Here is a 26,138-nt window from a genome sequence, read left to right on the forward strand (position 1 = left end):
ACAAGATGGCATGAACATGAAATGCTTGTATAATGTGCATGTGTGGGCTGAAAGCTTGAAATGCACATTTCTTTGCATAGGAAAGTCACATGAAGATTCGGATACCATTTTTGCGATGTACACGGAAAAAGCTTTCATATGATACCCATATTGGGGGGGTCCCTAAATTTTAGGAGATCCCTAAATTTTAGGAGGTCCCTAAATTTTAGGAGCCTCGAATTAGCCTAAAAATGCTAGTCCTAAAAAATAGGGATGTCATTCTCAAAATAGTAAGTTCTGTACTCTGACTGTGCTTACTAAATTTGGTTGTTTCTATTCTTGACAGTATTCAACCCAAAAAGGAAGGCCATAGAGAAGAGACAAGTGTCAAGACACTTGTCACACAAGTTTCCAAGTGTCCCACCACTTGTCACATCTCATGACATGTGGCTGGACACTTGTCTTGTGCTACTCCACTTTCCCCTTTTGTACTAGCTCTCCCCTCTCCTATTAATAAGAGCTCGTTTTTCTTCATTCAACATCATTTTTCTTTGCTGTAAACTCATGTACAGCACCCACAGATAGCAAGAAACTGGCCCCATCCATCCCCATCATCATCCCCCACTTCTCCATTATCAAATTCCTCCATATGCCCTCTTCTATCACTGTTGTTTTACAAGACAGCAAGCTTGTAAATTCATTACAGCACCTCCTTCTTGAGCTTTTTCTTCTATTTTAGCAACAAGAAGTAAGCCCTATCCATGTACTGCTGATCAACGATGGAGAAAAGCTGATTTCCCCTTTTTCTTCTCTCATACTGTAAAGAAATCAGTTCTTATCATTGCATAATAGATAATGCATGTGTGTTTGTACATCTTTGCATGATCTTGTGAGAGTGAGAATTACCTTTTTCTCACTCTCAGGTTGATTGTAACTGAGCTCTTCCCTAAGGGACTTGGGTTGAGCAGAAATACATTCCTTTGGGGGGGGTTGCCCATCTTCAACCCTCAATCTTGTCTCCATTACTTTTACATTTTCATGGCTATAATTTTGTGAGTAATTTTTATTTTTAGCTTTAAGTGTTCATTCTCTTTTATATTAAATCTTGAAAACAAGCGAATATCATAATTGTTAAGCATACTACGTTGTTCGGGGCGTTTACAGTTGGATCTTTTTCTCTCTCCTCATTGATAGCTACAAAAAATATGTTACAAATGTTTGTTAATTAGGAAGTGAAATTAGATATACACATAAGTTGATATAATATGATATAAAAACTTACTTGTTTGTTATTAAGTTGGAACACAAATAAGCATGGTAGTTCAATATCTTCATTCTATAAATCCATCCTCACTTGTAGCGTATATGATGATCTAACCTTTAGGGTTGCAATAATGTCCTTATTGAACCAAACATCAAGATCCACTATAGGATCTTTGCTATAATTATCAATATTTTGATCTAAAGCAACCAAACTACCACCAGTATAATGCCATGTTCTATAATAAAAGCTAAGGGTGAAATTTTGAGTAGCAACCATATATTTACAAGTTATAGAGTCTTAATTTATCTTACATATAATTTTTTCTTCTGTTCTAGCATCCCATACTTTATCAATAAAGTGTATGACATGATCATATGTTAATCTCTTCACACTGAAATCATGGCCTTTGATCTTATTATCTCAGCATTAGAAAAGAAATCAATAAATACATTAATATGCATAAATAAAATAACTTTGCTTAGTTCACTTCAGATATTAGGTTTTAATGCTCTCTATATCTCATAAAATATTTTACATTTATAGCCCTCACTAGTAGTTCGACTTAGTAAAGGCCACTCAAAGCTTGCAAAATCTGGCAAAGAAAGGGGAGACATTGATCCCCATTGGCTGCGCTACATGGGGACACTATAAGAATGGTCAGAAAAGAATATTCAATTCTCTACAAGCTCTGTCTTCTTTCTACCTTTATACATTTCTTCTTTAATGGAACCATGCATAATATTAATAACATCAATAATCGACTCAACTAGTTTCCATTCCTCAAGATTAGAGGGGTAGACATCTACAAGACAAACAAATGTTATAATGGAAAACCTTAAACCAAGTTCAAGAAAAGAAAGACTTTAAGAATCAAATTCTTACAATTTGTTCTATGCATTGGAAGATTTAAAGTTCTAGGTCCCAAATATAGCTCTCTATGCATAAATGCATGTTGTACCAATATCTCTTTTATACTATTCTTATTTACTTCAAGCTTGAAATCTCATATTCTACTCTTCCAAGCAGAGATGAAGGAGCTCTCATATCTTCATCTTTTCCCATGTTTTACTTGCTACATGGTGATCCAATTGCCTTTGCTAATGATCATAGAAATCCATCTTTCATCTATTTGGAATGAGTTAAACACTGATATGGATGTGTTTTGGGAGCTTCGGAGCCTTGTTGAAGGTAAAAATTCTATATCCATAGTAGAGAGAGAGAGAGAGAGAGAGAGAGAGAGAGAGAGAGAGAGAGAGAGAGAGAGAGACTAGGCTACCACAAAGAAGGGAAAAATATAAGAGGGATAAAAGAAAGGAGAAAAAAAAGTGCCAAGCTTTTTACTAATCTAGATTTATATTAAACCAGTGATTATCATTAATCTAGACATATCATTAAATAGAAGTGATCGAGATTGTATGCCATCAATGCAAAGAATGTAATAATCAACGAATATAAGAGGCTAAAAATAGATATTGATAAGACAAATTTATAATATTGTTATGTATATATCTTTTTGTTTAAAAAAAATTATCCTTTTTAAAAATAAAAATTCCATTATGGAGGCTTTGCTCCTATTGGTCTAAAGCACACACACTCTCTCTCAATCTCCTAAAATGCATTTTCGAGACCTCAAAACTTTCATAATGCATAATTAGAGTCAATGTATCCCATGACTCTTATATCCTAGCCACCATAATAGATGCCCATAGCTACTGTGTCCTTCAAGTACCTCAGGATATCCTTGATGGCATTCCAATGCCATCGGCTAGGTATAGCCATATAGTATGCCACAACTCCCACTACAAATGCTATGTTAAGTTGAGTGGCTATCATGGCATATATCAAACTGGCCACTACGGATGTATAAGGGGTCTTGGCCATCTCAACCTTCTACTCATTAGATTATAGACAATTGGCCTAACTAACCTTTACATGATAAGGTAAAGGACAACCAATAGGCATAACGTCATGTAGATGAAACCACTCAATTCTAGATGTACTCCTTCTGGCACAAGTAGGTTAGCCCTTAGAGCGATCACATGTAATACACATCCCAAGAATATGTGAGGCCTATCCCATGTCCTTCATCTCAATGCTCTTCTTGAACTGACCTTTCAAGGCATCCAACTCATCATGAGCACTCCTAGCAAATCAACATATCATCCACATAGAGGATCACAATCATAAGGCTGCTATCATGAGCCTTCTTCTGTATAAATACGGATCCATATTATTGTGGGAATATTCTTGTGAATGCATTAAGGTATCAAACTTGTGATACCATTTCTTAGGTGCCTACTTAAAGCCATAAAGGCTCTTTGGCAATCTACACACTAGGTGTTCACTGCCAAGGTTTGCAAAGCCCTTGGACTACTCGAGGACTACTCCATGTAAATCTCACTATGTAAGTCCCCATGAAGAAAAGACATCTTGACATCCATTTGATAAAGATCCAAGTCAAGTTGAGCAACCAAAGCTAGTACCAAGTAGTCATCTTCTCTTAACATGAGAAAATACTTCATTAAAGTACACACCATGTTCTTGCTTGAAGCCCTTAGTAACCAATTTGGCCTTTTATCCTAGCTTGGGGCATCCACTGGTACTTTTTATATTGTACATCCACGTGTACGACAAAAAGCACACTTGTCACTAGGCAAAGGAATCAAATCCCATGCATGATTTCGTTGTAGTGAATCATACTTTGGCTGCATGGCCCTCTTCCAAGAGTGACTATCACCTCTACGCATGGTCTCACAATATGTAAGAGGCTCTCTAGCATTTGTTACCATAACATAATCCATAGAGGGCTCAAATCGTGTAGGCTGCCATCTATCTCTAGTAGACCATCTCAAAATTGACTTTGGGGCATTAAGGACCTAGGCCATTGGAGCATTAGTCACACCAGTGTAGGTTGTCTAGTTAGTTCTACAATAGCAAGAGACTCCTCTTGAAATATTACCCTTTGTACTTCAATGACATGCTCAGGCTACTTATACATTTTCTCCTCATGGAAAACACCATCGTGGACTGCAAATAACCTTTAGAGCTTGTGGATCCCATAGGTGATAGCCTATCTCACCTACATCCCTGTAACCAAGAAAGATGCATTTCCTAGACTTAGGATTCAGCTTATTGTGGTTGTCCTTGGGTACATGGCAAAAAAACTCATAAAACCAAAGATACACAAATGAGCATATGACGGAGGTTTTTCAGACCATACCTGCTCTACAACCTGATAGTCAAGAGTAGTACATGGGGATTGATTTATTAACTATACAACAGTAGTAATTGCCTTAGCCCAAAAATGTTGTGTATTAAGCCTACTTGACTAAGCGTACTACAAACTTGCTCCTAAATTGTCCTATTCATGCACTCAGCCATACCATTTTGCGATGGAATGTATGAGGCAGCCAGCTGATGCTTAATATCCCTCTCGTCACAAAATTTCTCAAAGGCTTTAGAGACATATTCACCCCGATTATCTAGCCTTAGGCATTTTAGCCTATACCTAGACTGGTTCTCAACCAAAGCAAGCCAATAGTGAAATGTAGCCAAGAATTCTGATTTTTGCTTAATAGGATATGCCCAAACCTTATGCATATAGTTATCAATAAAATGAACGAAATACTTTATGGTACCTAACGACTTATAGGGCATGGAACCACATATATCTGAACAAACAAGAGCCAAAGGATCACCCATGCATGTCATACCAGACTTTTCATATGAATTGTATATTTTCCTATTGTATAAATAATGATCACAAAAGCCAAATGCTCACCCATGCGTGTCATACTAGATTTTTTATGCACATTGTGTGTCAGCCTGCCATATAAACAATGATCATAAGACTCAAAATATGTATAGTCAAGGAGCGAAAGATATTGCAAACGAGTAAGCATTTTCATTCCTTTTAAGGACATGTGCCGAAGGCGACGATGCCATAGAGATACATGTGGAATTGCATCCAATGCCAAAATATGGGCAACTGACCAGATACAAGCAAGGGGTAGAGAGTATTGGACTTAATACCACATGCAATGACAAGATTCCCATGGATAATCTTTTATGAGAAATCACCAAAAGAAACTACATGACTTGGATCATCCAAACTGCTAGAGCAGAGATAAGGCTCTTCGTGAGAGCTGGTACATGATGTACATTATGAAGAATGAATATGCAATATAAACTAGACTATAGTTGGACATCACCAATACCAATTATTTACAATGTCAGGTCATTACCCAAATGGATATATCCAATCATACTACCATAAGAGTGAAACCACACTCTGGAGGTCACATGAAAGGAAGTCCCTGAATCTATCAGCCAACCACATTGAGTACACGCTGACAAAGCGTTGGTCAACAGATGTGAAGTATCAAGAGAAGAAGCTGCAAGTATAAAATCATTATCAAAATCAATCTGCACAACATTAACCTCTTCAATCTTAACACCTAACAACTTGCTAGGGACAATGCTATGCTTATTATCTTTGTCATGTACTTTATCCTTCCTATGGCCAAATATGTCTTGCTTTCCCAGAGTAATGACAAGTCAATGAGGACTGATGACCACGTGACTTACTGTGAGACTATCCACATGACTAAGAGCGAGACTATTGAGAGTCTCTTCCCACAAACGGGCATTACCACTACTACCATTATTGTCTCTAATTGTTAAAGCATGAGAGGTACAGGAAGCATTGTCATTCTTTTTGTTAACCTATTTAGTCTCAAGAGTGCGCCCTCTACATCTTGCAACTCTACACCATTAGTAGGCATGTTGACACACATATCAGTACTATATGTATTCCATGATTTAGGCAGTGTAACTAAGAGGAACAAGAGAATTAGAGTACCCTTGAATTCAATCCCCTGCGAAGATAAATGATTGATAATGGAATGAAACTTATTATAGTGAGTTGAGATAGAAATGCTCTCCTTCATGCGAAGGTCCATGAGTTGCTTCAGCCAATACATTTGAGAAGTGGAGATTTGTTGGTCATAGACATTGCAAATCTTTTCCCATAAGTCCCATGCAAGCTGCAATTAGAGATAACATTATAGAACACCTACTTAGAGAGGGATAGTATGATGGTGAACTTACATAGCTCATCTAATTTAGCCCAATCCTCTGTATCAATAGGTTCGAGCTTGATACCCTTATGTTTCAAAGGTCTAATTTGCATTTTCTACACTAAAACTTGCTAGATTTGGGCCTTTCAACAGCTGTGTTGGTGTCATTCATCTTGTCATTATTAAGGATAGAACTATCACTTGATCCATCAACTATAATAAAGGCAAACAAGTGCACAAACTATCAAAGCATCTTTCTATAATTACTGCAAACAACCTTAAAGCCACTGCTAGATCAAGCTAAAAGTAAGGGGTATTGACCAAGTAAAGAATTTTCCACACTCTCAATGCAAAGAACTATCAAATGGAGGTGACTGCTCGCATAAACATTGCAGTAAATTGTAATTACACCATGCTAAAAAATGAATAATAGCAGTAAGAAATCAATGCCAAAGATGGGTAATCACTAATATAAGACAAATTGCAATTGCCAGGGAATAGCTTCAACTACTAGTAGTGAGTGAATATGCGACTGGCATCACGATCTGTCAAAGAATCAATGTGTTAGACTAAGATACATCTCATATGTATAACCATCATGCATAGAATGGGTCTCATGGGTAACAAAAGAGACCAACCAAAGGCACAATGGACTGAGAAATGTAATAGAAGCTCAGTACATAACCAACCAAGATGCATACATCATTGACAACATCATGATAGAGATAGGTGCCAGCCCAAAAGTAATGTCAAATCAACCCACTAAGCATCAATTGCGTACATAAAGCATGAGAAGAGCATGTACATGTTACCAAGTCCCACAATCTCACTGTAAGACTTTCAAGCTCAATTGTATAACCAAATGCTCAATGTAGTACCTAAATGTTGAGTACTGGCTCCCATTGGAATAAAAGTCAAATGCCAAATGAGCAAACAAAGCTCAAAACATCATGTGGAAGGCATTCATATATCGGGATATATCGGGGAGCATAAAACCCAATATATACTCTTCAAGCCCATAATAGCAATGGAAGCATGTGCCAAAGCATCCAATGTGGCTCAAAATGGAGCCTCAGGTGTCACCATAGACTTTTCCAATCCCATACATTAGTGCCAAGTATGTGCTTTAGCATTTTTCTAACCTGAGAAGCATACAAGTCTGCAATGCATAAAGCTTTCAAGTAAAATACTTGTTGTCCACTGTATATTCAGCAAATAACCTTTCTTTAAACTAAGCAAAGAAAGCTCAAACCTATCCAAGAAGCATCTCAAGACATGTACCAAGCATCCCAGCATCAATGCATAAGTGCATGAGCATTAGTGAAGCTCAAAGAGTGAAGTAATGGTTATCCCTGTTGTATGACAGCATGTTGCCTTGTTTGAATAGTGAATAGTTGAAGCATTCGAGCTCAAACCAATACTCCAAACTGAGCATCAATGTTGTGGAGGGAGGCAAACAATGTCTACTTAAATACCAAGGGTCACCAGAGCCACAATAGAGTTGCCAATGTTTAGAGAAGTAGGAAAGACCGGTCTTGGAACATGCGCAAATCATGCTAATGTTGCTAATGGTCATGTTGGTGCAAATGATTACTATTGAGTACTTGCTAGGATCAAGAAATGGTCTTGAAGCTTTGGAACAAGCCTCAAGTGGAGGAAGCAACTAGGAAAGAAGTGAATGTAAGATTCATACCTCGGGAAGAAAATGATTGGAACCTTCAAGCTAAAGATTTTCTTGGGCTAAAGTAAACTAAAGGGGAAAAGCTCCTCAATGCCAATGCAATGGCTCTAATACTAGTTGAAGGGAGTGAACCCTGAGGTGGAAGCACGGAGTAGAAGCAATAGCTATGGTGGAAGGAGCAAGAGCAAGAGAGATAGAGACACAAGATGTAGGCACTCCAACAATCACAATGTGTGACCAGTCTTCCCTTTATTCAAATTTCACTGAAAGAATAAAGAATGAAGTAACAATAATAGGCACTTACCACCTACAGTGTATAGGTGTGCGGGTATGTGGGTACTATTAGTGTAACTTATACATAGGTGGTTAGGAAGAGGTGCATTCATTCCCAACAAATTGAAGGAAATACTTACTTTAGTTCCCATCCTTATATGTGTTGATTTCTCCAATGAGTTTACCATTTAGTATGATGCCACTGGCAGAGGTATTGGTTTTGTATTGGTGTAAGAGCATAGTGTGATTGCTTTTGAGAGCCATAAGCTTGATGACAAGGAGATGTAAATGAATGTTTATGACTAGGAGATGTTGGCCATTCTCCATGGTATTAAGAAATGGCATTGCTACACCTATATGGCAACCATTTTAGAGTGACCATAGAGTCCTCTAGTATTTCTTAACTCGGCCTACTTTGACTCCTAAACAAAGGAGATGGGTGGTAACCTTGAAAAACTATGATTTTGATACCTCTCACACTTAGGGCAAAGATAACATCGTGGCTAGTTCACTCTCATGGATGTGGGCATGCAAAGTATCCTCCATTTCAGAGTTGCGTAGTTATTGGATTGAGGAACTTTAGGAGGCTTATTTGTTGGATGAGGACTTCAACCATATATTTTAGAGATTACAGCATGGGGTAATGGCTAAAAACTCCCAATATCAACTCAAATATAGCCTTATTTGGTCATATGGTGGTAAGATTGTCATCCCCCACACTTCTCCCTTCACACAGAAGATCATGGAAGAGATACATTCTTGCCCCACTACTAGTCACTTGGGTGTTTTCAAAACATATGATATGATTACCAAAAGTTTTTACTAGAAGGCTTATGAGGGGATATTAAGGATTTTGTGATCAAATGTGTGCCATACCATTAGAACAAGGACAACATGCTTAGACCTGCTAGTCTCTTGCAACACCTACCTATTCCTGAAGGAAAATGGACACATATCACCATGGGCTTCATGAATGGCCTCCCTGTTACCAAGAAAGGATAGAACAGTATATAAGTGATAGTTAATCACCTCATCAAGGCTACCCACATTATCCACACTAAGACCCAATACATTACATCTTAGATGGATACTCAATTTATGGAGTATGTACTCAAGTTGCATGGATTACTACAAGTCATAGTGCATATTATCAAGGAACACCTCATCAAATGGCAAGGCCTACCCCTAGAAGAAATCTCCTAGCACCCAACCACTATTGTGAATGAATTTCCTCATCTCCAAGCTGCCCCATGGTGTCATGGGATTCTGTGTATAGGATGTAAAATGAGCTTATCATTTGCATTCATGAGGCTCTTGATGGCTAATCACAAGAGTAAGTTATAAGGTGTCTTCTAGGCTTGGAAAGCTTAAGTTTCATAAGTTTGCTTCATATGACATGTTATATATGTTATTGGACAAAAACATAGCTTGGATGTAAACCTCATGTCCTGACTACATGAGTTTGTGAAGGTGTTGATCCAAAAGCATATATGTAACAAGTTCATTATGATGAGAAACCACTTAGTTAAGGATGTTGACTATGTCCATGCCCATGTAACATTGTATATGCTTTAGACATGATTTATGTGACTTATTTGATACACAACTTAGCCAAGAGATAGTGAAGACTTAAAAGAAGAGCATCAGTGCAATTTTCAGCACAAAATAAGGGCACAGGCTGGGAAGAGACGATCTAAAGCATTTGCATCATGTATGTGATACACAAAGTGGAGTTTTTACCATGCAACTCAAGCTTGAGAGTAAAGGAGCGGAGGAACCTTCATCTCTTGCCATGTAAGTAGCACTTTTGTTCGTGCAATGGCAGAGAAAGAGTAGCATTTGTGGCTATCCAAACAAGGTAAGAATAGGGTATTTGTGGGCAACAACCCTTCTCTTCTTCTTTATCATCATTCTTGATCATTCTTGATCACTCTTGAGCATTGGAAGGCTTGATTCAAGCTGTCATTGCATAGACATTGTGAGAGGAGCATCGAAGGAAATCTTCTTGATTTCTCTATGTGAATGCCTTGGGCTAAAATAGGCAACCATAAATAGAGAAAATGGGGCTGCAAGCTCTTCTTTCTTTCTCCTTCATCTATATGCTCATTGAAAGCTACCTATCATTTGATACAAGTTCCTGGATGAGAGGGCAACATTGTAGCATCATCAAGGTGCTATCTTGATTGGAATATAACTTGATTTGGGGTTGAAATAGGCAGCCCACATAGGGGTTTTGTGGACAACAGGATCTTTTTCTTCCTCTTTACTTCTTACAGGGAGCTAGACACCTCCATTTGGTTGATTTATGCTCTCCCGTGATAGGGGAAGATTGAGCTACCATCAAAATTAAATCTTGAAAGTTATATGGGATGATTTTGGATTGTCATATGTAGCCCAACACTCTCTTTTTGAGCTAAATCATGTCTCATTGATGCTCCATTTCTACTCTTATGGTTTATGAAGAGAACATGCTCTACTTTCACTTGTGATTGCTGCATCTAGTCACTCTTGCCTTGAAAAGGCATTGAAAGTACTCTTTGGGAGAATATTTGTGTCATCTCGGATTATCCTTGGCAGCCCTAAAATAAGGTATTCATGGACTGAAGCTTTATTTGTGATGCTCTTCTTTAATCTTGGTAAAACATGGGATGTTCTTGGTTCTCATGAGTGTCTACAAGCTACACTCTTTATAAGAAAGTTTCAAGGACATCTTTTGGCACTATTATGTGATACTTTTGGCCTCTTCTTCTCAGCCAAAAATAGGGTATATCAAGGCTAAAACCTATAAACACAAATTCTTCTTCATCTACAATCATTGCAAGGAAAAACTAGACTTGTGATTCCCTCTATATAGTATATTACTTCCTCTTCATTCAAGGGAGGTTTCAAAGAAGTCTTTTGGTGATTTCTTGCCATGCTTTGGAATTAAACTTGGCTATCTATAACAGTTATTCCATAGGCTGAAGCTTTTATGCAACTACTTTATTCGTGTTACATTGATCTAAGTCATGAAACTCATGATCTTTTCATGAAAAACTAACAACAGTGATGCTAGTGCCATAACCTTGATTCATTCAAAGGCTGATATAGGCATTCTCCATCTTGAATCTCTATCTTCATTGTACTAAACAGTTGAAAAGAGAAAGTGTCTTGAAGATCTTCTTCATGCCTAGGCTGAAATAGGCAACTATATTTATAGGCAAGGAAGGGAAAGACTCTTCTTGTATCTATTGAAGTTGTACTCCTATTTGCAAATCATCCATCTTTGTGACCATAAGTTTCAAGATCTTAACCCATTTATTCAACCATCTTATGTAAAAATCTGTCTTTCCAAGATAAGTTAAAGTATATGGTGAATTGAAGGTTGTGAAGTTCCTCTTGAACCTATAAACATTCACTTGAATCTACTTATCTCTTTGAAGACACATCTCCATCTATCTTGTCCATTTTTCTTGCCAAACCCTTGTGGTGACCTTCAACCCTATGCGCTGCGACATTGGTGAACCCAATGTGAAGGTCGATTGTAAGAAAACTCCAAGATGGGAGAATCTTCATGAGAAAATCTACAACAATTGGTGCACATATTGTAGCAGACTTAGCAACAACAAATCCAAATGTCACAACAACAACAACAACAACAAAGGCAACTTGCTTTTTTTTACCATGACACCATGTTCTAGAAGTTTTCATAGCTTTTTAATATATTTACAATAATTAATATCCAAAATATAAAAAATATGCTAGTTTTGTCCAAAAATCTAGTAATTTTGGACCATCCATAGTATAGACAAAACACTGACACTAATATGGCTCATAACTCTTGTTCACATGGTAACTTCCATGAGAGGTGGCTATAGTCCTTATCGATCTGAAAAAATATTGAGTTACGATCCTCAAATTTTTTTGCTCAAGATCTTCTCTATTTAATGATTTGAGAGTTCTTTAAGTCCATTTTAGGAAAATTCGAGAAGATTTAATATCAAAGGTTGGATACCATGTCCTCTCCCCCCTAGAGGAATTAAGATGTCCTCATCTCAAATGAAATTGGGGATATTGGCTACATAGTGACTCATGGTCAATCCAAGTGGCATCCTCTTCAGGATAGTCTTTCCACTAGATGAGGTATTCTCTAAGGGTTCTACTCCTCAATTTTCTCTTCCTTACATCAATTACTCTATCAAGTTGTAGCTCAAAGACTCCTTGATTAGGTATTATAACTTATTGATTATCAAGGATATAGTTAGGGTTAGCTATGTATGCTTTCAATAAGCTAACATGAAATACATTGTGGATTTTATATTCTCATAGAGTTGTATCTTGTAAGTGCTTGGTTCTAAGCACTTGAGAACCTTATAGGATTCGCAACATCTTGGACTTAGCTTCTTAAATTCTCCTAAAGACAAAGAACTCTTCTTTGGATGGGCACGGACGAAGACCATGTCTTCTTCTTTGAAGATTGGTTCTTGCCCTTTTAGATCAGCATATGCCCTTTGTCAGTCCTTGGTAGCTTGACTATCTTGTTTGATAATCTTGATTTGATTATCCATTTCTTCTAACATTTTTCTCAAAGCTTCTACCCTTAGAGTAGGATCGAAAAAATTAAGTGGCATACGGAAATCTTGACCATATAGTGCCTGAAATGGTCCTTGATACAGTATGCGTGCAAAATATCCTTAATCACTTCATTAACTCGTTCTATTTGCCCATCAGTTTGTGGATGATAAGCAGTGCTGAAACAAAGTTGGGTCCCAATAGCTTCAAATAAAGTCTTCCAAAAATGTGATGTGAAAAGAGAATCACGATCATTGATGATCCTTTTAGGTAACCCATGTAACCTAAAAATCTATTTTACAAAAGTTCATGTAATATCTGAAGCTTTGTAATTGGTTTTTGTTGGAATAAGATGAGTGACCTTTGTTAGCATGTCTACTATTACCATTATTGAGTTATATCCTCCTTGCACAGAAGGTAGCCCAACTACAAAGTCCATGCTAATAAACTTCCATTTCATTTGGGGAATGCCAAGTGGTTGGAGTTTTCTTGGTAACTTTACATTTTCAAATTTTACCCTTTGGCAATTTACACATTAAGTGACATACTTAAGTGCATTACCCTTGAGTCTTTGCTAGTAATAGCTTTTTCCTAATAGCATTAAGAGTTTTTTCATACCCCAGATGTCCTGAAAAAGGAGAGTCATGTGCCTCCCAAAGTATCCTTCTCTTGAGAGTCTGACTTGAAGGAATGCATAGTCTCATTCTAAAATAAACAAGTCATTCGTATTCTTCTGTAGAGAATTCTTAATACTTAGTCTTGAATTTGGGATCTTATTTCTTATTCTGAACTTCGCAAAACAATTGTTAATAGTTTGGGTGTTTATTTGCTTCATCCTTAATCAACTCGATGATAGGATTAGTTGGCATTGATACCATTGTAGCCAAGGTTTTTTCCCTAGATGGTTCTTCAGCGATAAGAGCATTAAGAAAGGATTTACGACTAAAGGTATTTGCTACTATATTTTCTTTACCAGGTCTGAACTTAATTTCAAAGTCATTTTCTTGCAGACTTTTGATCTGCCATCGTTGCCTCATATTAAGATCAGACTGCTGAGTAAAAATCCACTTAAGACTTTTATGATCTGTGATTAAGGAAAACTTATTTCCAAGCAATTAATGTCTCCATAATTTGAGAGTGTGAATCACAGCTAGCATCTCCTGGTCGTGGAGTAGCATATCTCTTTTCATGGGCCTTCAATTTTCTCGAAGAGTAAGCTACATGATGACCTTCCTACATTAGAATGCATCCTAATGCAAGAGAGCCGGCCAACTTCAAATTCCTTGCTTAAGTCACCTAGCCTTAAGATAGGAGTAGTTATCAAACTATGCTTTAGTTACTCAAAGCTAGATTGTTCGATTGGCGTCCAAATAATGGCAACTTGCTTTTTGAGTAGGTAGAGAAAAAGGTGCTGCAATTTGGGCATAATTTCTAATGAATATCCTATACCATCCTATTAGACCTAGAGAACTTCTCACTTCCTTGATGGTAGTTGGGGATGGCCAATCTTGAACATCTTTGACCTTGGCAAGATCTACTGATATACCTTTAGCAGACACTATGAGTCCCAAGTACTCAAACTTCCTTTTGAATAAGTCACACTTCTTATTCTCCTTAGCATACAATTTGTGTGTTCTCATTGTCTCCAGGATAATGCGAAGATGTGGTTCATGTTCTTCTTCCTCCTTTTAGAATAAGTTAGGATTTCATCAAAGAATACAAGAACAAAATCATTGAGATGAGACCTGAAAATATCATGCATTAACCTGTTGAAGGTAGTTGGGGCATTCATAAATCCAAATGACATCACAATGAATTCGAAGTGACCGTATCTTGTATTCAAGGCAACTTTAGGAATATCTTCATCCTTGATTCTCATTTGATAATATCCTGACCGAAAATCGATCTTAGAAAAGATCCTTGCTCCTTGCTTCTTGCAGATGATCAAGAAGCTTGTCTATCCTCGGGATCGAGAGTACTTATTCTTCACTGTTACCTGGTTTTAGCCCTCGGTAGTCGATACAAAGACAGAGAGTTCCATCTTTCTTCTTTTGGAATAATACTAGGGCTCCTCATGATGAACTACTTGGCCAAATATACCCTTGTTCTAGTAGTTGTTTGAGTTGCTCTTTTAGTTCGATGGCTTCAAGAATAGACATTTTGTAAGGTCTTTTTGCCACTGAAGCAGCTTCTGGAACAAGTTTGATCTCATGATCAACTTCTCTTTCCGAAGGTAACTCAGTTAGCTCTTCAGGAAATACGTTAGTGCATTCTTTTAACCAAGATAGTTCTTCTTCTGTCTGACCATCTTGATTTACCTTGTTAAGCTTGATCGAGTAAACTGGTAATCCTTTCTTCACGCCTTTCACAATTCAAGAAGCTTTTGCTAATTGAACTTTAGGTTTTGCTATTTCACCTTGTGTAATAGCTATTTCACCGTTCAAATCCTGAAATGTGACTTTACCTTTTCCACAATGGATATGAGCATCATTGGGAATCAGCTAATCCATTCCTAATAAGTATTCATAAGCTCTTAAGTTCATTACTCTAAATCTCATACTTGAAAGGTTTCCTCCTAGGTTAAACTCTACCTTGGCAGTTTGCTGCGTAGAAAGTACTTTCTTTCCATTTGCTAATTCCACAAGCAGTTTTGATGTATTTACTGTATCTATTCCTAACTTCTTAGCACACTTGGGGAAAATAAATGAGTGTGTACTTTCATAGTCAATCAAACCTTTAAATGATTTATCTCGGTGACTAGGTGGTGTCTATATTATCGAATATTGACAATTTGGACCCTTCTTGTGGAATGCAACATGAGCAGTTGCTTTTTCAATATATTCTTTCATAGTAGGGCCTTCTTCCTTATTAATCTCTTTAAGGGTAATATTTGGTGTTCTTCCTCTTGCCATAGCTACTTGACCACGGTCTTGGGTGGCTCTGCCTTGACCTCAAAATTGGCCTTGGCGATGGTTTCCACCAAGCTTTGGATAATCTCTCCTAAAATGTCTTGGCTCATCACAGTAAAAGTACATAAGACCATCCCTGTTTCCCTGGGTGGGAATAAAATTTCCAACTACATTAGATTTTGTCTTTTTCTTCTGACCTTGGTGAAATTGGCCTTGGGTTCTTTTTTCTTGGCCTTTTAATCCTCCTTTGTTCTAGTTATTACAGCTCTAGAACTTATTATTTTTAGGCTTTGATTGTGCTTTCCACACAATAGGAACAACTCGAATCAAAGCATCTTGGAGGTCTATTGGGTGCATTGATTCCAAATGAGTGTCCATAGGATAATTTAGCCCATTGCAAAACTTGGACACTTGTTGAGAAGTATCCATGGAGGATGCATATTTAAGAAGTGAAACAAACTTTGAGTAATACACCTCCAGGGTCAATCCCATTTGCTTCAAATTAAAGGACTCATCCATCTTCTGGGTGCAATAAGCTAGAGGTAAATATCTTCCTCTTACAGCTTCTTTCAGCAAATCCCATTTGCTTCAAATTAAAGGACTCATCCATCTTCTGGGTGCAATAAGCTAGAGGTAAATATCTTCCTCTTACAGCTTCTTTCAGCAAATCCCAAGTAATGGTATTTTCAGAGACACCTTGATCTCGGCACCACTACTTCCATCAGAGTTGAGCTTCACCAATTAATTTTGGCTTAGCTATCATGGCAGCTTGGCTGGCTGGGATAGTTCTAGCAACAATAAAATAATCTTCCATGGATTCGATCCAAATTTTTGCATCGGCTTCCACATTCTTGCCTTTCCTATTAAATTTTGGAGGTTTGACTTACTTAAAAAGATTCATTTTCTCTTGGGCTTCATTGGGAATTATTGTGGGTGCAAAATTCTAAGAAAATTTTAACCATTCCCAAGTTAAACTTTATGAAATTTATATAGCATTAATATGAGAGTTTGATACTCAAATTATTTCTTGTTGAATTTATTTAAAAATTTTCAAATAAAACTCTTTTCCCATTGCTAAAGTTAAACTGCAATTTCAGAGGTTCCAAGGAAAAATAAGGTTCCATTATTTCTCTGATTGATAAAGTATCAAAAAATCTTTATTACAATGGATGTATATGGTAATCAAATGGAAAAAAATTTTACATTATTCAAATAGCTCACACGTTCATCTAAGCATGACACTCGATACATCCTTTATGAAGTAACTTGGATTCTAGGATTAGATATCTAAGAATCTATGTTTTTTAGGGAGTTTAAAAAATCTATCCTTTTTGTAGTTGCGGTGGCTAGAGCGACCTATGACTTTTATTTTGTCAGGGCTGGAAGGATCTTTGTAACTTTTGCTCATAGATATATGGGTTTAGTTTAATTTTCTTTCTCTTAGTATACATGGTTGAGTTTACACTAGCTTCACAAAATAGATAGATCTTGACAACTTTAAGATCCTCCATACATTTTACCCTTTTCAGATTATTCTGAAGATAAGCTAGATAGCTTGCATCGATATAGCAGGTTTCTCTACTAATCATCCACCGTCTTTCACGATATAGAGGCAAGGGGTTGTACAACTGATCTAGTGTCCACATCATCTGATTCCTCCAGGCAAAACTCAATGAATGCATAGTTGACATAAACATTACTTGAAAGATTAAAAATCGTTTCCAAGATTTGTTATTCTACCATAATTCAAAAACGTGCATTAACAAAGAGAAGAAAACATGTCCTAGGCTATATTTACCATCCGAGAAAACTTTTTCTTAAGCTTATGTCGTATTCTATTCTAATGAGCATTTTGATACCAACTGTGAGGTGTCCGAGTCTCAATCCAAGAGGCACACCTTTTAGTAGTCCATCAGCAGTAGGTTTTCCAAAATGATGCCGCTCGACGCTCCCTTGGAGTATCACGAGGTTTATCACTTAGACCCCACTGAGTCTACATTGCAACGAAAGAGTTCCGATTGAACCCACTAGGATCGACCTGACTTTCTGGGTTCCTGAAATTGGATGGGTCTCCTAGCAAACCAGCTAGCATCAATAATTTTGAGTTTCCACTTCCTATAGGATTATTCGAACTGGAGCAGAATTGCCATTGCACTTAGTTCAAAGAGAATGGAAGACGAAGGGGAGTGAAATACGTCACCCTCTTGCCCATCATAAGGCAAAATCCCATTTCGGCCCCCTAAAACAATGCAAGTGGGTTCTACCTAATGACTAATTGGTCAATTTATCATCTTTCTATTTCTATCACCGATTTAGAAAAGCTTCTAGCTAACCAGGACCACCCTATCACTAGACGGACCATCGGGGGTCACGCCCACTCGCTTTCCTTTGATGAGAGTATCATCTTTAGTTTTTTAATTACCTACAATACATTTATTGAAACATATACAACTAGCTTCCTTAATTAGTCCTCGTTAAATCATAGGTTCCTTGACTTAATTTATTTCACAGATATGCATATAATTCAAACAACCCTTGAATAAAAAATAAATTCATTTATTATATTAGAAGTTTATTACAATTTTCATCTTTTCGATCCTACGGAAGATATACAGAATTCCACGATGATATTCTATCCACCAAGATTCCTCCCTTGTAACTAGTATTAGGGTTTTAGGATCCCATCTTGGGTCGCGAAGAAGAGGCTCGTCAGATTTTAGGAGTGATGTGGAATTTACAGCCAGAGTCCCCCTTGGCATCCATATTTTCCATTACTCGAGACTATCCCTATGGAAAAACCTTTTCGCTATGGAGCCAGTCTAAGCCTCTCGAAGCGATAATCATGATTCCCTTGGAGTATGGTCTCGCGGCTAGCTTGGGGTAAGCCTCCTGCAATCTTTCCTTTTATCCTATTTGTCTATGTTTTTAATCACATATCTAGATTCTAGCAAACACAAACATTCCTTTCAAACAACAATGACAATCACACCATCGTGCAGTTCACAGTTTCACATAGCCAAGGTAGACTCCTAAACCAAGGTAACCTTACATTCTAACGAGGATTCTTCTTCACATAAAGAAGTGTTGAGTACAAATCTTTCAACATTGTTAAACAAGATACGGATTTTCCGTTTAGGGCTAAGTTACCCAACATAAGCAAATTTCCTTTAGTTAGTACTTAGAAAAATATTGCAACAATAATTTAATGAGATGATTTACAAGATTCTTTAAATAAACTTTCACTTTTTAATCATTAATCAACTCCTAACTATTGTCGCATTTGGCAATAAATATATCGAGTTATTTTACTGATCTCCAGTGCACATAACGTCCTTTACTCCTTTCCTCCAATAACCTCCTGCAACTATTTCCATCACGATTCTACGAATTATGATCTCGATTAATCTATTTACAAATCATAGGTAGTAGTAGTTAAACATTTGTGCATGTATTAATACACTCTCTAGATGAAACTGACATATCGTGTAAGTGTAAATATAAAAGTTAATATTTTATATACTTAATTTTTATATAGATGTTATCCATGTAATCTAACAAGTAGTTCTTGTATCTTTTAATGCAAAAGAAAATATTTTATGTAAAATTTCGAAAAAAAACCTTCTTATTTTATGTGGCAATATGAAAATAATAGCCTATTTCTCTGTTGTGAACAACCTAGTTTGGCATGACATCATTGGGAATTTCGTCTTTGCTTTGCGCTTGCATTTGCCACACCTAATGTTCCGTTGTTTTGGTAGTGGCAATTTTGGCGACCTCGAGCATTCTCATATCTTTGGCAATGCCCATTCTTTGATCCGATTGGGGAGGATTTCATGGTATTTCTCCCTCTGCTTTGGAGCCATCGTAGCAGGTTCGATAGATAGAGAAGGTGGAATGAATTCAAGATGGGAGAGTGTGAGAGAAACATGCCGAGTTGAAGACCAAGACAAGGGATGTTGAGTTAATTCGTTTCCTCTCTAACCCCCTCTTTAATTCCCTCTCTCGTAGCCTCTTGGGATCTTCTTTTCTCTCTCTCTCTTTCTTTTTAATTCTCCCCCTCTCTAGCTCCCTCTTGCAACTTCGAGAGAGGGGGAGAGGGGTATCCTTCTACCTCTCTCTTTTTTCCTCCCTCTTACTTTATACTCCTAAGAAGGGCCTCTCCCCTCTTGCTTGGAATTTTTTTTCAACTACTCCCTATGCCTCTTATTTGTAGCTAAATTAGAGAAGAAAGGTTGTGGCTAAGAAGAAGAGCTCTTTATGGAGGGAACCTTGGCAAAATTAGTAATCTGAAGCTTCCAAGATGCAATTTAATGCTCAAATCACAAATCTGATGGTTCTGTTGGCTCCGAAAGGGGAGTAAAACCCTAGGACACTTGTGTAACAAGTGGTATACACACTGATTAGGGTTCAGACACCCAGTCACACTGACTGGGGTATATAAGATGTAACAGCCCTAGATTAGGGCAACTAGTTATTATCAAGATCACACTCTTCACCTTCATCTCCAGCTTCCATGACTTCCTTCTCCTTTCTCTCTTTCTCTCTCCTCTTCCAGTCTTCTTCTTTCTTCTTCTTGTTCTCTTTCTCTCTCTTCAACTCTCTTTCTCTCCCCCCTTAGCTTCTTTCATTACAAGTGGTATCGGAGCTTAGGTATTTGGTCCCTTTTTCTTTCTTTTTTCTCATATGCAGATATATTTTACAAAAAAATTTGGTCACACAGGTACAACAGCAAGGACAAGAGCCACTGTAAGAAGCAGTGATGGAGTACCACATGGTGCTGGCAGCCTTTCTTGGAGCTTATGTAGAGCTATGGCCAAGTTGGAGACACTCAGGTCAACTTTAGTAGCTCATCACAAATTTTGAGGTAAAAATTTAGGGATTCCTGGTTGAAGTTTGGCTCACAGGAGTTAGAGAAGAGTAAAACTACTGTTACTTTTCAAGAAAGACCTTCTTCTTCTTCCCTCAAGCTTGGTGGCTGCCATGGTCTCTCTTTTGATGATATCTCCCATTCCTTGCTCCAAACCATCTGCAACATCTTGAGGGAAAGATTCCTTATGCTTTTCTCTATCATTCAAGCACCCTTTTGAGATGGTTCACTTCAACCATGTGGGAGACATTCTCACAGAGATTCTTGCTGGCTCCAGGCAGACATAATGGTTGCTATGTGAGAGTCCCATGGTGAAAAGGGGGCGGGTGAGGAGGAGAACAATGATGTGGCTTCTGCTTGCACACGCTAGCAGAGCGGGGGCTTCTTAGAATTTTGATGGCCATGCTCTGTCTTGTTTCAATGTTCCTTATAAACTTAATTGTGGCAAATGTCTCCTCGATTGACCCTAATTCGACTCAATCAGAAGAGAGAAGCCATGGCTGTCGTTGCTCTCACATCCCCTGTTCGGCCTCCCCTTTGCCCCTTCTCTGATGTCTCCAATGGCACAGATGTTGAGAAAACAGGTGATGTCTACGATCAAGTTCTCAATGAGGAAGTTCACCCTCCTAAAATCCTGGTTGGATGTGATGGTAATCATTCGCTTGATGATGCCTTGCTTGTTGCGGCACAAAGTAGTATGCAAGATTCTCCAGAAACTAGCAGTCAGTTGTATTCAACTCCCATGCCCATCCGAGCTCCCATTTCTAATGATGTTGAGGATGAGGAAATTTTTAGAGAGGAGGAAGATGACAATGAAGATGCTGAAGAGGATGAGGACAGCCTTATCAGTGCTGAAAGCTTTGACAGTGCCCTTGAGCACATGGTTGCATCCTCTTCCATTAACATGGACAGTCCTGTCGGCTCCTTTTCAGACCCCTTAATTTCCCATACAGGGAGTCCACCTAGTTCTCTGTCTGGCCGGCAGATTTCTGGAGGTCCTAAAGCATCCTACGCAGATGTCTCCTCGATTGACCCTGATTCGACTCAATCAGAAGAGATAAGCCATGGTTGTCATTGCTCTCACATCCCCTGCTTGGCCTCCCCTCTGTCCCTTCTCTCTAGATCTCCAAAAATTGCCATTGCCATGGGTGGACAGGTGCAGAAGCCCAACACTGCCTCTCACTATGATAGTCATCATGGGGGCATGTTCCCTGCCTCGCACAGCAGTGATGGTGTTGATGCCGCCATGGCCAAATGGCTTCAATCAGCCGGCCTTCAGCATTTGGCACCCCCAACCTCAGCACCACCATCGCTCTCGATCCTCGCTTTCTGCCTAGTTTGTTGATGTAGGATTATGCTAGGCATGGTGTGCAAAGTGTGGAAGACAGACAAAAGCTTTACAGGCTGTTGAAATCCATTGGTGGTGGGGTAGAGCAGACAGTGGAACCATTAACTCCTCCTCCATATGGATCTGGAAGGCACAATGCTGTAGATGGAATATCATCACCTGAGCTGCATGGTGAACTGGCTGGAGAAATTGGATTGGTTGTAGCTACACAAACTCATGAGAATGTCGGGCCTGAAGATGTCTCCCATGTTGAGGGTTAAGTCTCCTCTCTTGAGGGGCCTATACTTACTAAAGAGGCCACTCCTGGCGACACGAAAATAGAAGCTGTGGGTAGGTCTGCAGCTGCAGATTTAGAGACGTCTGAAGCTAATGATGTTGTGCATCATGAGAATACAAGCAATGAAGTTAACGTGTTGTCTCATCATGAGAATAAACCGGATGTTCAAGATGAAGTAGAGATAGTTGAGAATAACAGGCATGTCTTTCCAGATAATAGTGAAGCCATTAGAGAGAGTTCTCATGAGAACCTTTTATGCATTAAAGAAGAGCCTCACGAAGTAGAGTAGCTCACAAATGCCAAAGTCTTGCTGGTTGACAATGTCAAACTGGAAGTTCAACAAGAACCTGGTGATGATAAGGTGATGATGCAATAACAATTAGACACCCATGGGATTCTTGTTGATAAAGTTAAAGTAGAGTTCATACAGGGAGGGGAATCTGAGTCTAGAATAGGTGAGCAGGTGAAACACAGTTGTGACATCCCAAGAACTCAAAAAATTAGGCAAGATGAAAGTTCCCTTCTTTCTCGAGCGAGTGGGATCGGTGATTCTGCTTGGTCGAGGGTGGTACCAGTTGTTAATGATTTCAACAACACTTCCCAGCAGAGTCTTGGACATGCAGAGATTCGGAGCTCAGGTCTTCATCCAGATCATGCTCTTAAAAATGGGCATCTTGCAACACCACAATCCTACGACATCAATCCGAGGATGGCTATCACAAATGCAAGCCACAAATCTCTTCCAATTATTGCAGACCTGCATCAACAGGGCTACAACAAAAACTCCAACAATGAAGCTCCTAAAAGCTCTGTACAGAATTATGGCAGTCTATTTGTGAAAAGTGTTGTTGAGACAATGCCCTCTTTCCCTCAACAAAGGGTTATTCTAGAAGGGCAACAATATGCTCAATCTGTGGAGTTGCCTATGAATGCTTCAACACAAAGGCAGGCTGCTTACAACATTATTTCTAGCACGATAAGCCCACAGACAATTGGTATGGCATATTATCAAAGGGAAGCTTAGGCTATGAAGTCTAACAATATTCAAAACATTTCCAATTCTAGGTCCAAGGATACTCCAGGCATACTGGTTTCTCAAAATGGATATGACGGTCATATAACTGCTATACTTGAGGAAGAAGAGGACTTAATTGCTACCCATAGGCTGGAAGTGGAGGACTTGATGGAGAAATGCACCAATAAAGAGACAATAGTATCTGCAAAAACAAATCAGTCCTGGCTCATAGTTCTAGTTCCTTTGCTCACTCTTTGCATCCCCAAATGAATGCATTGAATGCTGCTTAACAGCGACAAGAAGCTCTCCGAGCTGCAAGCCACAACCAATTGATTGAGCAACACAGTCAGTTCATGTCTAAGTTGGATCGAGTGATCTCAACCATCGCAGCCACCAACATACAAACCATGGCAATCAATGACAAACTTGCAGCCCTTACAACTCAAGTTGCTCAAATGGCTACAAGTAAAAGGACAGATCGGCATGATTATGTGCAGCAACATGGGCATTCTCATGGACATTATGGGTACCTTGACCACTGGCATGGTTTGGATGTGTAAAGTCAGCATCATGTGCCTACTTATGGTCAGCATGTATATGATGATTGTGCATATTTTGAGCAGCAGCATGCATCTGATGATGGTGTATGTCCTTATGAGCTACATTCTAGTCACATACATGGACAACCACTTGGACATCCTTATGTATCTGAGCAACATCATGCAAATGTATACGAGTATGTACATGGGGAGCAACATCATTATCATCCACTTGATCATTACTATGAGCAGCATGTGCATCCTTATGAGCAACATGATGCTTCTCACAAATGATGCCATGATGAGAGCATCTCACTGCATCCTCATGAGCAGGTGCCCCATCAGCCCACGACCCTTAAATTTGAATGCCCAGTAGTAGCCACACATGTGGGACTCATGGATAGGAAATGCCTAGGGGTTGATGCAGTTAATGCTGTAGTGATTGCAACCTCATATGCTCCAGTTCTACCTGGCATAGTAGTTTCCAATGAGTTTATGGGCATTTCAATGCATGCTACCATATGGGCTAGTAAGGATCTTGTGCCACCATCAGTGCTTGAAGATGACACTATGAATTACTTCTATGATACATTGGATGCATTGGATCACAATTATCCTTTTGACCCCGGTGGTAGTACGATGACCCATGCTTGTATGGATGACCCTTATACTCTTGATGCTTATCTTGTAGGTTATCCATTTGATCCTGGGGAAGGAATGGATTCAAAAAAGCCCTACCTTGATCAACATTTCATGCGTGCATCCCTTCCCCAGTACTTCAAGGATGCAATTTTGACTGAGGATTAGCCAACTTTGCCCTAGTCTACACTGCAGATAACTTGCAGACAACACACTATTCTAGAACAGTTTTTACCCTGCTTCAATGAAAATCAAGTGTCACCTCTATAGGCTAAAAGTACTCGTCATAAGCTCCGTTTCGACATTTGGTACGCCCTATTTGGAGCAGTCTATCAAAAGTCATGACCTGTTTACTTCAGCAGGTTGGTCCTGGGCAGGATGTTGTCCCTAGTCTCTACCCACCCAATTTTCATTGTCAAAAGGCTCAGAGTAGTACTCTGCAACCGTCCCTTAGCCACCCATCACTCCCCTCTACTTCTCCTTGTTTTGGAGGACAAAAACCTTGAGGGTGGGGATGGATTGTAACAAGCAGGATGCACACCAACTAGGGTTCAAACACCCAGTCACACTGACCGGGGTATATAAGGTGTAACAGCCCCAAATTATGGCAATCAGTTATTATCAAGATCACACTCTTCACCTTCATCTCCAGCTTCCATGGCTTCCTTCTCCTTTCTCTCTTATTTTCTCTCTTTCTCTCTCCTCTTCTAGTCTTCTTCCTTCTTCTTCTTGTTCTCTTTCTCTGTCTTCAGCTCTCTTTCTCTCTCCCCTCAGCTTCTTTCATTACAACTTGAACAGAAATATTCCAGATCACTCCTTCTCCCTGTGTCCGAGTGTTGTTTGTTACCTGTAAATTGCAATCGTGACGCGCACGATTTCGCCAATCCTTCTTTTTGCATTAAATCTCCAAAATTGGCTTTAAAAACCATTTGCTTTTTTTTTTACATGACACCCTGTTCTAGAAGCTTCCATAGCTTTTTAGGATATTTACAATAAATAATATCCAAAATATCAAAAATTTGCTAGTTTTGTCCAAAAATCTAGTATATTTGGACCATCCATACTATAGACACTGACGTAGTGACTAATATGGCTCATAACTCTTGTTCATGTGGTAACTTTTGTGACGCGTTGCTATAGTCCTTGTCAATCCGGGAAAAATATCTAGTTACGATCCTCAGGTTTTTTTGCTCGAGATCATCTCTATTTAATGATTTTAGAGTTCTTCAAGTCCATTTTGTGAGAATTTGGAAATATTTTAAATCAAAGTCGGGATATCACATAGGCTCACTCCCATAAAAGTTGTATTAAGCAAGTAGCAACATGAGGTTACAACTTGTATTAGCCAATTTTTGGATCAAGACTAAGGTCTAGGTGCATGAACTAAGAGGTAAGTCCAATCATGATATCACAAAAATGGGTTGGATTCCCAAGGGAGATGGGAACCGTCTCCAAATCCTAACTCTAAAATTCATGTACAAATGGGATGGAAACAAATGGAACAAGGTATTCATGTGTACACAAACTCTACCTTCTTGCTATTCTATTTTCTTGAGAGTGATAGTGAAGGAGAGGGAGTAGTGTGAGAGTGTGTGCATGGAGTAGGGGATATGGGAATGAGAATCTTCTTGCATCCTTGCCTCTTCTTCTCTATCCCATCTCTTTGGTGAGCACAGAGTTGAACAAGTGAGCGATGTGCTTCAAATAGTTTTCTTCTT

The sequence above is a fragment of the Lygodium microphyllum genome, chromosome 18 (assembly GCF_053477565.2).
Source record: "Lygodium microphyllum isolate KBCC chromosome 18, Lygodium_microphyllum_v1.1.10, whole genome shotgun sequence".
Taxonomy (NCBI): domain Eukaryota; kingdom Viridiplantae; phylum Streptophyta; class Polypodiopsida; order Schizaeales; family Lygodiaceae; genus Lygodium; species Lygodium microphyllum.